We start from the raw sequence: 15,633 nt of genomic DNA on the forward strand, positions 1-15,633 counted from the left end.
GTGCTTCACAGATTCAAACATGCCTTTCTGTGACAGCTTACACGAAAAAGACTACAGGCCTCTTCCTGCAGAGCTGCCGTGAGACCATGTGTGAGTGTGTATTTGGTCTGAATGTAGTGCCTCTGGCAGGGGATGCTGCAGCAGCCTGTTCCAATTGATCAAATGGAAACTGGGAGCTGGAACGATATCGCAGCTGTGATATAACTAGCCAAATTAAATTCCACCTCCATTTAGAACAAAATTCTTGCAATTACGCTCTAGCAAAGCTTACATGTTGCCTAACACAGTTTTACTGTACAACCAGTGGTATTAATCATGTTTTGGTGACTTCAGGCCTGGATATTGATGCACTGCTTCTGGAAATGATCAAACATGAACGGAAACTACCATTTAAAAGTATGGAGTCACTTGTAATATATATATATATATATATATATATATATATATTTTTTTTTGGTTATTTTATATACATTAATAACTTATACCATGTAGATTTTAATATTCTAAACTAATATTAATGAAGTACTATGAACCAAAAAGTAGTTTTAGATTTTATTCAGTGTTTTAACACCACAAATTGGTGGAGAAATGAAAACATAAAATGTGGCCTGTGCAAAAGTTATGGCACATTTTATATTTTATGTTTTCTGTTTTTTTCCATTGTGTTAAGGCAAATAGACAAGTTTTGTGCACTACAATTTGCAGAAAAATGGCATGTTTAAGTATGTAAAGTTAAGTAAAACTTGTCATGTGTTCAGGGGTTAAATTATTTTTAGTTCCTAGAAATATTAAAGCTTTCTCTAAAGGTCTATTATCAATTAACATCCATTTTTAAGTTATCTGTCTTGATATCACCAGTATTCAAATATGCGTCTAAAATTTGAGGGGTATTTAACAACTTCGTAGCTTCTTAGTAATTATTTTAATTTATAAACTAGACATGGCATATTTTCTTTTTTTTCCTTCAAACAAACTGGTCTTATGTCATTGAAAACTTTTTTTTCCAAATGTTTGTATGGTAGATGCATCTGCATACACAAAAGATTGCATTAAGTATTTCCATCTTTGTATCTTTTGAATCACTTCAAAGGTCTGGGGAGCTGAAAAGGCCACATAGGAATGAGACCAGCTGTCTATGAATCCCTCCCCAACACATACAAACCTCTAAAACCCTTCCCTCATTGGCCATCTGTGCCTTCAAAGAAAATCTCACCATTTTAACAGTAGGATCAACAGGTTCATTTCTCTCCAGCTTCCAACAGCAAAGCTATTCTTGCTCATTTACATCACAGCTCCACCAAAAGAAGCGTGTGAGCTTGTGGCAAACCATTGCTCGCAAAAACCCTCCCAAATGAGCTTTAGTGCCAATCCTAAAGTTTAGGAAACAAAAAATCAGGAAGGCTGAGCCTCTTTGCCATGCTAAGCCGTTAACCGCTCCTCTCGCTCATCACTCTCACGCCGTTGGCACGCAGCAGCGGAATCCAATTTGAGGTTAATGGCTTTTGGTAGGGCCACCATGCTGTAAACAAAGCAGACCGGCTGCTGTTTGTGTCTTTATAGGTCATGGAGGTGCAGCTTGTTACTCAACACTCGATACCAAAAACATGACGGGTGGACTTGCGTTAAAGGGTGGAAAATTCTTGCCAAATCACTTTGCAAGAACTGACAAGCGTACAACAGAAAAGAGCGCACCCATACAGGTTTGTTATTGCTAAGCTCACTGGAGCTTGCTAATAAAAGTCGAGACAAATTTTTGGATCTATGCACCGCACCAACTGAGCATGACTGTATTTTTTGTTTTTCAGTAAGCTTGGCTGTTTTCAAAAACTTGGGTCTCTAAGAAACTCTTTCCACCCTCTACCCACCTCAGTCTTATTATTTTGTATACAAGGATGGAAAATAATTAATAATTCTGTTATTTTAATCAGGTAAAAAACAATAATTAAAATAAATTGAATATTGAATTGTCTTTAATAAAATTAACAAATGACAAAATGAAATCAATCAACAAAGACCTTTTTCTTCCAGTACCATGACTGACCCAAACAATAAATAATACTAAAGATAACAATAACATTAATAAAATGAATTTTATATGGTGTTACTTGTGGCTCTGGGGCCCTAAGTGTATCTCCATTTTTGTCATTTTTCATTTGTTTATGCAATTAGAAAATACCAGCTGCCACTTACATTGATCCAAAGTAATGGATCAGTAGAAATAGTCCCAAATAACCTACAATAAAATTTTGTTACATTAACTCACACTGAAAGTTAACTTTTTAAATGGCCAAAGTTTTATTACACACTTCTATAACCTAAGAATAGCTCAACCAGTTACAAACAATAATACCTTAGTACGTAATAAGACTGGGATTTTAAGGGGTTAAGAAACGTTTTTCCCTTCTTCTGTATATGTATGTTTTTGGAGCTACAAGGTTTTGCTTCAAGAGCCAAGAGTTACACAATGTATAGTAAGAAACAGCCCTGTCCAGAAGCATTGACCTTGACCTCTTTTCATGGTACCTTTTAAAATGTAATGTCCAACTGTTTTGATCAGTTATTCACAATTGTTTGACATGAAGAAAGCTGGAGTTGTGCTGTACGTTTTATGTAGCACGCCATCTTTGTGTAGAGGTGTGAATCACTGCAGGGTGTTGTCACTTCTCCCCTTCCTCCTTGTTGCTCACTAGCAGCTCAACACTGAGACATTTTACACATAGAGAGCCAATGCATCCTAGTTAATCTGATAAGCTGCTTCTTATTATCCAGTCAAACCATTTGTATACTTACAATGGGTTTGACTAGTTCAGATGACCCTCAGTGTGAATACAGTTGTTTAGAAAAAGTACACATTTGGTGCTGGTGCACAACTGCAGCATGATAACTGTAGTAGATTAGGAGGCTGAACTGACTTCTATCTACTTTAGACTTCATCGTAAGCACAGCTACCTGTCCACTTAATTTAGTAAAAATAAAGCTACTGATAGAGTTTCCAGGAATTTTACAGGGCTAAAGGGGCAACCCCATCTCAAACACAAATGTGTATGACTGGCCTGCTCCAGAAGTCTCTTAAATGTGATGGGGCTGAGATCTGTACATGTCTATAAGCTAATGGTGCCAAATCCAAAAATTATACCGATCCAGGTCGTACAAAACAAATTGTACCAATCCCAGTTGTACAAAACAAATGTGATAGGGAAAGGGTATAAGTATGGAAAACCTGGATGGAAAGCTGTGACCCAGTGGTGATTGCAATTCAGTAACACACCAAGCCTGGCTGGGAATCCAAGAGAGCATATTTGTCCCTCTCCTCCCATTACCCAGCACAATGCTAGCCAACAGGAGTGTCTGTTAGCTGATGTCACAGAATCGACAGTAAGTGTTCTCTTCCAAGTGTGTTGAGCTATCCAGTGATGATGTGCTAGCAGCCATTCAAAAAGACGCAGTGGTGCTTCACGTGTCTGTGAAGAAGCTCATGCCAAATCCAGAAAGACTCTAAAGGACAGAGCTAAATGGTGCTGGAGCTGAAATGTGTATGAGGCTAGAAGCTGTATAATGGTGTCAAATCTAGAAGGTTCAAGAAAACTAGAGCATTGTGAATTATATAGAAATGAACGGAAAGCTACTTACTTAGATAAAAGTCTGTTATTGGCTGTGCATGTTTGTGTTCATGGGAGAGGATAACTGAAAGAGAATGTGAATGTGTGGGTGAATGAAAGAGACGTGTTTGTGTGCCTGTGACGCTGACTACGCTGCGGCGGGGTTCGGTACACTGTGTTCCCCTGCCTTGTTCCTGTCCTCTCTAGGCTCAGAATAGACAGAGATAGAGGAAGAGAGAGAGCGAGGGAGAGAGACAGAGAAGGAAGTGTAAATTATGGATCACGCGGTTCATCCAAAGCAGAGCGGAGGGATGCGGAGACGTTTCTGGGTATCTCTCTCCTCTCTCCCTCAAAATTAGCCTGCAGTTCCTAGAATGCAGGTATAGCTGGGGTCATGCTGTAAGTCCTCAATGCTCACACATACACAGGCTTGCAACCTGTGTTAGAAAATCTGCATGGTTACAGCTGGAGTCGGGAGAACAGCTTGTTCAGACGATATAATAACACATAATGACAGTGGCGTAACTACAGTCTTATGGGGCCCAGTCCAAACAAAATGAATAGGCCTCCCATCTGAAAATTACCTTCAATTAATATAAAAAAGACAATGTAATTTGCTTAATAATTTGCAATTGCTACTCAACCAAGCTGGTACTTTAATGTAGGCTAATGGATGAGGAACATCATTAAGTTATCATAGCTACCTATGGGTGTACAATTGCGTACATTTGAAAAAAAGACATTGGGGGTCACCAAAGGCAAGACCACAAGAAAACAGAAAGCACTTATATGAGTGTGAGATTTTTGCCAGCACCATTCAAAAGTTTGGAATCAAAGTTTTAAATAATGTAAAACCAATTTTGTTGCACATGAATGGAAATATATTCTGTAGGATTTAACACATTTGTAGGAAGCTGTAAAATAGCAAAAGAATACATCATACATATCTCTGTTAACAAAATACCTCAATTTGGAGTAAATCAGCACTGATGTGTATTTTCTAACATTTTAATCTACACTGTATAAGCTATTACTGAATAACAACTATTACAATGAAGTGATTCCAAACTGTTGAATGCTAGTGGACAAATATTCCTTACATAGATATATAGTATATATAGCAGTTTCATAGTGATTACTAAATGACTCATAGTAGTTTCTGAATAAGTCTTATGATTAATGATTAATAATAAGCCTGGATTTTAAGCGGTTAAAGAAAATAATTTGAATCTTCACTCCTGGGCTTTTTAACAAGAGGAGAAACAAACGTTTTAAACAAGAACATGTCCTGAAACTAGTAGTACAGCTAGTACTAGCAATCAGAAATCACACTCTGTTCCACTTCTGTTTATACCAAGGAGGACTTTCTGTAACGTCTCTTTCTTCCTCGAGGCCTCTTTAAGTCAGGGGAAATGGAATAGGAACTTGTGGTTTGGGGCCTTGCTCAAGCACGTAACGGTAGCACAGAACCTGGAGGCCTCTTTAGAGTAGGAGAACAGAAGCCCTGAGTAAGAACTGAAGTACCAGTGATGCATTTCAATGATCATAAGATTCATTGATAAGAAGCTTATAATTCAATTAGTACCTGCCTTCACTCCTGACCTTTTTGCAAGAAAAAAATCCCTTCTGTTTTCCAAAAATGACTGACTGAGATAGAAGAGAAATATAAATCTTGATGTCCTGATGCTAAACTAAGCAATACAAGATGAATAAAATCTGATCCAAACAGATTTTACCACATCGAAACGATAGAAAAATCTGGTCTTGAAATCAAAGGGAATACTTAGACCACACATTCCAGCAATGTAGATGTGAAAACTGGCTGCAAACAATTAGCATGATGTAATTTGCATAAAGCTATTTCTTCAAATTGACTGTTATCAACATTAGGATTACAGAGAATCTTTGGTCAAACTATTCCTTTAGGTTTGAAGCCCATATTTGTCTACCTCCCGATGACAGGGCCAACGCTGAAAGTTAGGGGACAGGTCCAATCCCTGATGATGGCATAGCTGTTCGTGGTCTGGTTGGGTAGGATGGGTCTCGTTCTCCCCGTCATTTAATGTCCATCCATCCATCCATCATCTAAACCGCTTATCCTTCTGGGTCGCGGTGGGGTGCTGGAGCCTATCCCAGCTGTCATTGGGCGGAAGGCAGGATACACCCTGGACAGGTCGCCAGTCCATCGCAGGGCAGACAGACAGACATAGACATTCACACACACACTCACACCTAGGGGCAATTTAGCATGTCCAATTAGCTTAACTGCATGTTTTTGGACCGTGGGAGGAAACCGGAGTACCCGGAGGACGCGGGAGAACATGCAAACTCCACACAGAAATGACCCTGGTCGCCCGGCCGGGAATCGAACCCAGGCCATTCTTGCTGTGAGGCGACAGCGCTACTCATTTAATGTCATGCTAGGCAATGTGAATGTCTGTTAGCTGATGTAACAGAACTGTCAGTTAGTGTTCTCCTCCAAGTGTGTTGAATGAACAGCCCTGCTGATACCAAAAACATGATGGCAGCAAAGATGCAGAAGCCCAATTCTGATTCCATTGACTTACATTAAAAGTAAAGTACGTTTTGTTTCCTTCTCCTGTAAAGTTACCATTTTGGAGATATGAGGTTTTGCTCCGACAACAGCGATTTATATGTATATATATATATATATATATATATATAGGTTTCTCTCTCCCTCTTTTGGCAGGGCAGTTGACTGGGCTGAGGCTTGCGTGCTGCTCTGCTTTAAGCCCCTGCAGATATGTCCATCTCAGTCAGTTCAGTGAGATTCATTAAGCCTCAGTCACATTAATACCCTGCTTACTGTATTACCAACCACAGCCAAGCAGACAGTGCACACGCTAGGACTCAACCAGACTGTCTCTCTCTTTCTCTCTCTCTCTCTCTCTCTCTCTCTCTCTCTCTCCCTCCCTCTCTCTCCCTCCCTCTCTCAGTCTCTCTCTCTCTTTATCTATCTATCTATCTAATTATACTATTTACTGTGTCTCGATCTCTCTCACTCTCTTCTCTTTTTCACTGTCTCTTTATCGGTCTCTCTTTTTTTCTCGTTCCTTCGCTCTATCCCTCTGTCTTATTCCTGTCTGTTTTTTTCTATTCGTCTCTCTCTTTCTCTCTCTCTCTCTCCTTCTGTCTATCTCTCGTTCTCTCTCTCCCTCCCTCTCTCAGTCTCTCTCTCTCTCTTTCCCCCTCTGCCTCTCTCTCCCTCCCTCCCTCTGTCTCTCGGTCTGTTTGTTTACAGTTGAGCAGGATGCTCTGGCCCTGTGCCTCGGTCAGTAATGAGATTGAGGCTCGTGCCAGTGTGGTGGTGGGACAGGCGTCTCTACCCCCTGCCAGGAGGTGAGGGATCAACCAGAGCTTTAACAGGAAAGTAAAGGGGAAGTTACTCCTGCCACTCAGGTCGTACGCGGCAAGCAAGCCAATCTGTATGTGTTTTTGAATCCGTAGTCTTAAATCTTTCTCAGAATGTGAAAGTTTGCAGTCTGTGTTTTGACTGGAATCTTCTAGTCTAAAAGAAGGTCAAGCAAACGAAGCCAAACGTGGGATTATGGAGTGCATGGGATTGAGATTGGGATTGGGAATGGGGCATATTGTGGGAGGACTCTGCTCACAACACTTTCTAACCCTTAGAATCCACAGTTCACTACTAAAAATAAAGATGCCAGAAAAGCATTCTTTAAAGAGATGTCAGAGAAGAACTAATTCTGGTTCCATAAAGAACCTTTCAGCGCATGGTTCTTTAAAGAAACATTTTTGTAAGTGAGATGTCTAAGCATGAAGAACGGTTATAAGATTTAGAGAACCTCCATAAAGTAAAGGTTCTACAGGAATGAAAGGTTTTTCATAGGGCCACATGTCCAAGCCAAGAACAATTTAGGAAGCTTAACCCATTAAATGGCCTTAAATGGCCGGGGCTCAGAGTTTTACTACACACTTCTATAATCAAAGAAAAGGTCAGCTAGTTTGGATTATAGTCAGTGTAGTTACTGTATAATAAGCCTTAGTATGTAATAATCCTGCTATTTTAAGGGGTTAATTTTTAAGAATGCATTGCTGGCAAAAACCAAAGCATGATGTCCTTCAGTATTAATAATTTTTCACTCATAGCTCTTTGAAACAAGCAGAGAACTCCTGTCAAAAGTAATAAGGCACCAAAAACGCACCACCAAGGATTATTTGAGTGAAGACTTCTGCTTTTGCCTTGCTAAAGAACCATGTTTGAAAAAGAGATTTGTGAATGTGAAGAACCTTTTAAAGCCTTGAGGAACATTAAGATAAAATAAAGGTTCTTTACCAATGTTGGGGTTCTTTCTAGAACCTTTGGGTTGTGTGGAGGTTCTTTAACCTTTAAAAGGGAACCTAAAGTGGGATAGCATCACTACAGAGAACCCTTTCTGGCACCTTTGTTTCAAGACTGTGGGCTCTACCACATTTGCGTTTGTAAGTATAGTGCTTTGCAAAATTATTTGCCCCCTCCCGATTTCCTCTACTTTTGCATATTTGTAAAACTTAATTGTGTCAAACAAAATTTAATATAAGACAAAGACAACCTGAGTAAACACAAAAAACGAATGTTTTTTTTAATTGATTGATTTTAAGTTGACATTGATGAAAAGTTATTGCTGTGTGTTGTTTTGTGGAGATGCTTTATATTTTTTTCCACTGTGTCATCTAAAGCAAACAGGAAGTGCAGACTCAAACTGTTGATGCATCATGTAAATTAAATATAAATGTAATGTACTTGCTATCTAATTCAATATCTTTACACAATAACATTTGAATGGTTTAGCAAAAGTAATAACTCAACATCTAAGGGTTCGTCTGCATGCTGAATCCTTGGAGTGTACAGTATTTATCTGGCAAAAACAAGCTGTAGAAAAAACTGAATGATGGATTACAGTAAGGGTGTGGCTGTAGGATTTTCCCACAGTAAATCGCAGCTTGTCATGGGTTGTAGATCAGTTTAGCTCATTAGCATGTAGTGATGAAGGCCTGGATAAGCAGGTCGGAAACTGATCCTAAATCAGCACGTCAGAATAACAAGAGCAGACAGCCTATACACACATGCACACACGAATAGAGCCACTCCCTTGCAGTGAAGGAAAATTATGGATGAAGTAACAACATGGCATTCCAGTGTAACATTACATAATTGACCTCAGGTGCTGTAATCTATCTCTGTCGTTGTTTACGTAGTGTATCACACAGAAGCTCGTAAACACTTGTAAAGATGTTGTTCCCACTGGAGGGGGCGTGTAGGAGATAATTGGGGTGTTATTGTAGCAAAGGTCATAAAAACACACCAGCATGCACAGTGCACAACATGCTAATGTCTGTTGTGTCAATATTGCCTGTGAAATGATTTCAAAACATTGACATGCGTAAATGTCCCGTGCTCAAAAGCCCACAATGAAAAAAAATACTGCATACTATAGAAAAATACTGAAGTACAGTCAAAGTCAGCTTTAGAGACCTTCCTTTGTTACTGTAAACACAGAATGTACATTGAATTAAAATGTATGCATTATACATTGTAAATACAGTAGTATATCTGAGCTCTGCTACATATTATATTAGTGTAAATACTACACATTTCTATATTAAATACTACAGTGTTTTGAATCATAATATGGAAGTACTACAATGAATAATACTATAGTAAATACTACATGTATTGTCTGATAAGTACCATGTTTCTGAGCCATACCAAAGTTAATACCAGTGTTTTGAATCATACTATGAAAATACTACAATGAATAATACCAAAGTAAATACTACAATATTTTGTCCATACTATAGTTAATACTATTCTAATACTACACAATCCTTTCGTAAATGCTGTAATGTTTTTGAGCCATGCTATAGCTAAAGCTATAGTAAATATTATGTTTTTGAAGTAAATACTGTAGTGTTTTATCCATATTATAGTTAATACTACAGTAAATACTACATATTTTTCATAGGAAATGCTATAGTGTTTTTGAGCAATATTACAGTTAAAACTATGGTTAATATTTTACATTTTTGCAGTAAATATTACTGTGTTTTGGAGACATAACATAGTTAACACTCTAGTAAATACTACACATTTTTGTAGTGAACAGTAGAATGTGTTGGAGAAATACTATTGTGAATACTACACATTCCTATAGTTTTTGAGACATTCTATAGTCAATACTATAGTAAATATTGTAGTGTTTTTGAGAAAGACTGTTGTAAGTGCTACACATATAGTAAATGTTATAGTGTTTTGAGCCATACAACAGAAATAATATAATAAGTAATACAAGTATGTAAAAACTACACATTTTTGTAGTAAAGCCAATAGTGTTTTTCTGCCATATTATAGTTAATACTACAGTACGTATTGCACATTTTTTGTTGTTAATACTGTTGTGTTATTAAAACATAATATGGTTAATACTATAGTAAACACTACACATTTCTGTAGTAAATACTATAATGTTTTTGAGCAATATTGTTGTAAATACTATACATTTCCATAGCAAACAATGTAGTGTTTTTGAGACATACTATTGTAAATACAACACATTCCTATACTAATACTATAGCGCTTTGAGCCATTCTATTGTAAATACTGCACATTTCTATAGAAACACTAGATTATTTTGAGACTATTGTAAATACTGCAAATTCTCTAGTAAAGAGTGTTTTAAGCCATACTACAGAAACACTATAATGAATAATACTAATGTACGTACTCCACATTATTGTGGTAAATCCTATGTGTTTTTATGTCATATTATAGTTAATACTATAGTAAGTACTGCACATTTTGTAATAAATACTGTTGAGTTTTTTAGACGTAATATAGTTAACACTACAGTAAACACTACACATTTCTGCATTAAATTCTATAGTGTTTTTGAGCTAAACTATTTTAAATGCTACAAATATCTGTAGTAAATAATGTAGTGTTTTTGAGCCATACTATTGTAAATACTACACATTTCTTTAGTAAACACTGTATGTGTTTGAGCCATTCTATTGTAAATAGTACTCATTTATATAGTAAATGATAGTCTTTAAAACTACCGAAATACTGTAATGAATACTAAATACTATAGTGTTTTATCCATACTATAGTTAATACTACAGTTAATACTACACATTTTTATATTTTCTATGGTAAGTACTACACAATTTCTTTGGATAAAACTATGTTTTAAGCAATACTACAGACGTGTTATAGTGAATAGTACTAGAATACTATACTGTTTTTTGAGCCATACTATGGGAATACTATAACGAATAATACCACAATAGACAGTTTCTATGGTAAATACTGTTTGAGGCATATTATAGTTTTAAGATATAATAAATGCTTTACATTTTCTATAGTATGTACTCCAGTGTTTTTGAGCCATACTACAGTTAATATACTATAGAATGTACTTAATACTGTATTTATTACCATAGTATACTGAAGTAATGCAGTGAATGATGGACAGGTTCTAGTAATTTTACTACAAAAATTGTTACTGCATTTCATAGTTTATATCTGCTTGAGTGTGTTTGCTACAAAAGGTGTTAGAGAAAAAGGGAAAACAGGCTTATTTCCTGTAAACATGCTGGCGTAACGGTCATAAACAAGCTTACATTCAAAACAGCGGCATCAATGAATAGCAGTCATTTCACAACACATACGTTAGAGATGCAGTCTGTGATCTTTGCCCTTCAGGTTTATACTGTATGTGTTTACGGTCTGTGTGCTTATAGCATGTGTGGCCTACGACCCCATGAAAACAACACGTGATGTAACGTGACTTAATCAGGAAGAAGCAATATGACCTTCAGTACCACAGCGTCTAGTAACAGTGAGAAAACAAAGATAGGGCAAACTGTCACAAACAGCTTCAGAGGGCACAGACACAGTACGATGAAAGATGGAACCGTTGAGCCAATATAGTGGAAAAAAATACATTTGTTTTACAGTTTATCATATGTACAGTTTATAAGATAAGAGCATGTGTATTTATGTGGTTCAGCTTTATTAAAGGAGCAGGTTGCAAAGACATGTTTGGTGTCTAAACTGTGCATCTTTAGTTTTCCACTGGAGCTATGAAACTAATGCAGTTAACACGTAATAGAAGCTTATGGTCACCAATTAGCACTGTGCAAACTACATGCCCAAATCAAACCCTTGCCTCAAACCACACTGATTTGTTTAGTATTCTCAAACATACTTGTTTTTGTGGTTGCTGACTCTGTATGATATACTGTTATCTATAAACACGGACAAAAGTTCACACAAAATTCAGGCTTCAGGATAGCTGCACACACTTCTGCCAATTTAACCATCTATAAAAGTGAAAAAGGGAGTGAAAGGGGGGAAATGAGAAAGTGAAAGTATATAGATGGATACAAGAGAAGTTTCATTATACACTCATCATAGCATTAGCATCCCTATCATGTTGCACTGTGGCTGCTAATAGTGCAGATATTTGTTTCCATTACAGAAATGCTGCGGTGAGATTATACAGCCCAGAGAGTCTGGCATCAAATACAGTTACGGTCAGTGAAGTGAGAGAAAGGTCAGTCAGTTCATGTTTTGTTTAGCAGCCGGTGCTAAATTCCACACACTAACACTGTCTTATCAGTGCAATACTTTACACACTCACACACACACACATGTGTGGACACATTCACACATACCACCACACTCACACACACACATTTTTCAGGATATACTATGTTTATATAGTTATATGCAAAGGTTTAAAAGCTTAAATATGTCATTTTTCTGCTGATTTTAGTGCACATTTTCTATTTATTTTAGAGTTTAACATATTGGAAAAAAATTCAAACATACTATTTAAAATGTGCTATACCCTTTACACGGCCATTTTTATGTTTGTTACCCCTCAATATGTTAAATTCAGCACATAAACATTAGTTGTGCATTAAAATGTGCAGATGTGTGTTCTCTGTAGAGGATGTTCACTTATTTTCACTTAGAAATCAATAAGACACACACACACACACACTTAAATAGATATAAAATTATTTATAGATTTTATACCTCATGGGGTAATATAGAGTTTTATAGACCCCTATTTTTTATTTTTAAATTGCAATTAAAAGATTCAGATTTTGCATGAGTTTAATTAAATTAAAAGAAACATTCAAAAACACTGTCTGTTTAAATGTCATTACCAAAACACAAAGAGTTTTAAAGGCCAATCCTTATTTTAGCCACACCCCTGCATTTTAGAGCAGTAAGACTGTATCCCTGTCCCTCATGACCACATAGTGAGCTGTTAGAGCCCATTGTTTAGGATCCCAATACTTGTCCCAAAGTCTGAAAATCAGTGTGTAACATTAAGAATTGTCACAATGAAACACGAATAATGAATATTTTCTGCATTTAGGTAAACTTTTCTGTGATTAATAAAAAATTGTTATGATTTCATGTGTGTACAGCTTTTTGAAGCTGAGTTCTGCTCAAAATGAGCTAAAATTGTCACTTTACCAAAAATATTTGGTAAAGCCTCAGCCCTATTATGATTGTTTTTGTAGTGACAAAATGTTCAATCATTTATTTTTACTCCTTAAATGGCCAGGACTCACCAAAGTATGCTCGCTCACTTCTGTACCCTAAGAATAACTCAATCAGTTTACACTGAAGTCCCTGTAGTTACTGAATAATAAGTCTTAGTATGTAATAAGCCTGGGATTTTAATGGCTTAATAAAATAAACATAATTAAGGTATAGAGTCACTCAAAGCAAAAGTCAGTTAAAAGTCCAGAATATGTTTTTAATTCAAATCCAGAATATGTTTTATTTTTAAATTTAATTAAGTAGTTAACAGGGATTTCCATTACAATTAAGTAAAATTACAATTATGGCAAATTTCTGAATGTACATGAACAAACAACTTGCTCTGTGAGAAAAAATACATCTCTGATGATTGTGAATAAAAACGCTCTATGTTTCTTATCAGTGACAGCCTTTATAGCACTCATACATAACCCTGATATCATAACAATCATAAAATAGTGTATAATATACACCATTACAGCAGCACATGTTTACAGAGAAAGAAGGCTATAAAAATACAACCCTTAAATTCATTCTAAACACACAGATTCATTTTCCTTCAAAAAATGTCAGTTTGAAAATATTCATTACAAAGATCAGAAAGAAGCGTGTTTCCATAGAAACCGCATCCCCTTTATTCCCTGTTGCCTCAGACAGTGCAGCATCTCCACAGAGAGCAGGATGCAGATGAGAAGCTAATCGAGCTTCCACAAACCCATACACATACAGAACTGTGTCTTCTAGCAGAGAACATTATCACCTCCAGATCCAGTGGAGGGTTTCACTCATGGGGGAGCTCCTGTTTGGCTCTAAATCTCAGCTGTAAATACTCGTTTGAGATTTCTGAACAATAACTATGAAGCCAACTGGTGAGTTGGAGTGTATTTCTATGCTGGGGTGCAAATTTGATCTGACAAGTTGGAGGAGGGGCAACTTCAAGAGGCTTTAGCTTGCATGGAATGCTAGCACCACACAGATTTTGTGTATAAAACTATGTAAAGACTGTGTGCCAAAGTTACCAAATCCTCAGGATATCCAAATGCTGTATATGTCACTGTTACCCTTTAGACCCCCACAGAATTTTAGAACGCTTTTATGAATTCCGGACATTTTTTGAGGCTTATTGATCAATGTTTGAAATAAAAACATTTTATCGTAAAACCAGGTACAAATGACAATATGAAGTTGGATTCATTTTGGAGGATTCCCACCTCTTTATTTTAAAAATAAAACCAAGAGGAAGAAGAAGTCAAAAAAAGGTACGCACAGTAACAGACATCTGACGACGTTGCTGTTTATTCAATTATGGTAATTATATTTTTAATTTCCATAAAAAATTATCGCCTGTGTAGAGTCCCATCTGCAGCCAGACTCTTCACGTTTCTTCCACTTTGAGTCTCAAGTCTTTCCGAGTCATGAAGCTCAGTCAGAGTCCGAGTCACTAGTGTTGAAGTCTTTCTCTATTTTATTGAGTCGAGTCTATAGTCATCAAATTCATAATTTGAGTCTGACTCAAGTCCACGTCATATGACCCGAGTCCACACCTGTGTTTCTTAGTGATGATAAAGATGATAAAGCACAGCTGACCTAAGAACTCTCTCCGGCTACGTTGCACAAAGCAAAAAACTAGCTAACCAGTTCAGCTGATTCATATCAGCTATGAAATGTCCCTATCCAGCACTGAAATGGTGCACTGAATCATCAAATCTGAATGAGATTTATGCTCACCTACCAAATTTTCTTACTTCTCTTGTAGCATGAACTTGGCTACATATTCAGTAAAGCAGCTAAAATAACTGGGAGTACACATCACTAAACAAAGACTTTGAGGCAGTTTTCACCCCTATTTCATTTGCTAAAGTCCAAACCAGTGTTTGGGTTTTTGTGACTTTTTTTCATTTGCTTTGGTTGGTTCCACACTGCTTGTTTATTGGTCAGAAATTTTGCGAGTGCTCTGTTACTCTCACATTTGCCACCATTTCAGCCAGAAAACTCCTACTTCCCTGCTAGAAAGCAGGGCTGGTCACCAGCAACAACAGCATATGTTGTGCTTTGGATGCTGGTATGCTGCCCAACCAAGATTGTTGCCAGCACCAGACCAGCACTAGACCAGATTAAACCAGCAAGTAATTCAAAGTTTGCAAAATAGAGACGGCTATGTGTATCATGGTCAAATTAATAATAACAATCCTTAATTAATATCTGCTTCTTTATGATTGGTTTGTCAATTTGAATGTAACCAATCAGGTTGCTGCTGCAATACTTACACAAACCCATGTGCCAAAATTAAATGCATTGCTACACCATTATTTAATTGTTCCTCTTGCTCTTAGGGAGTTTTTCCTTGCTCATGGGGGCTTGGACCAAGATTTTTCTGTAAAGCTGATTTTTCTGTAAAGCTGCTTTATGACAACCCCTGTTGTAAAAAGCCCTATATAAATAAACTTTGAC

The sequence above is a fragment of the Colossoma macropomum genome, unplaced genomic scaffold (assembly GCF_904425465.1).
Source record: "Colossoma macropomum unplaced genomic scaffold, Colossoma_macropomum, whole genome shotgun sequence".
In the NCBI taxonomy this organism is placed as follows: Eukaryota; Metazoa; Chordata; class Actinopteri; order Characiformes; family Serrasalmidae; genus Colossoma; species Colossoma macropomum.